At 46.3% G+C, this 960-nt stretch overlaps 1 protein-coding gene and 1 pseudogene across 1 annotated transcript in view; both read right to left on the bottom strand.

Annotated features, from left to right (window-relative positions):
- The window catches only part of LOC103609375, a 3,553-nt pseudogene extending 2,882 nt beyond the window's left edge, over positions 1 to 671 (bottom strand).
- Positions 1 to 960, bottom strand: part of FAM228B (family with sequence similarity 228, member B) — a 35,945-nt gene that overhangs the window by 22,290 nt on the left and 12,695 nt on the right. The gene's annotated exons all lie outside the window — the stretch shown is intronic.

Here is a 960-nt window from a genome sequence, read left to right on the forward strand (position 1 = left end):
CTGGTCATAACACAATTTAAGGCACCCCTTGGCTGGAAGGTACCACCAAACAAGGCAAAAAAGAGGGGCATGGCACCCATGGCTGACCACTGTGTACAACAGTGAGACTGGCTGCAAGAATCTGGTTGTCAGCCCAGTTGTCCTCATCATTAGAACAGTGATAGAAGAGACCTTTCACACAACACACCCAAGTCCCAAAGTCAACCATGTTCTGGGCCAAGCAAAGGCATTGCTTGTCGCAGATCCAGTCTGATGGCACAGGCCTTGGGTAGGTGCACTCCTTACATTTTCACTTGCCATAGTCCTCACACCTGTAGTCATGCAGGCTGAAATCTTCCTTGCTCAGTGGCTTAAACTCACCTGGTTTGAACTCATATTCAGGCTATACTCAGATTATCCCATCAGCAACCAGCCCCAAGAAGAAGGATAATCTCTGTTCAGGATTGCTGCTCTTGGTACTTGTCCTTGTAGTGCTCTGCAACACTGAGCTGACTGTGCTGATGGATCTGGGCAAGAGGGGCTCATGCGGAAGAATGGACCTGCGAGTGCTGAAGCCTGAGTGGCTAGTGGTGCTCAAGCAGACAATGGAGTCTCTCATGTTTGTGCTGACAGGAGGGGCGAGGAGCAGGTTTTGGGACCACAGTAGNATGCAGTAGAAGTGCTCTTTGCATACTTTCATTTCATCATGCAGAATATTAAAAAGATGTGTACTGAAGGAGTAAGATTTAATAAAATTAATAATTTTTTAAGTACAGCTGCGCAAAGCAGATGCAAAGAAAGGCTGAAGATTCATCTGAAAGGAAGGAATCAGCCTTTGCATTCCTAAAGCCGGGTCCTTCTCACTACAAGGAAAGGAAGACCAGTTCATTTTAATTGGTCTGAGGCTGGGCACACTGGGTATGCTCAAGCCCTATTGTTGAAAGAAGAGGCAGAATGAACCTTTTATATATTGGGATGATT

Source organism: Galeopterus variegatus, unplaced genomic scaffold, assembly GCF_000696425.1.
Source record: "Galeopterus variegatus unplaced genomic scaffold, G_variegatus-3.0.2 Scaffold9535, whole genome shotgun sequence".
NCBI lineage: Eukaryota > Metazoa > Chordata > Mammalia > Dermoptera > Cynocephalidae > Galeopterus > Galeopterus variegatus.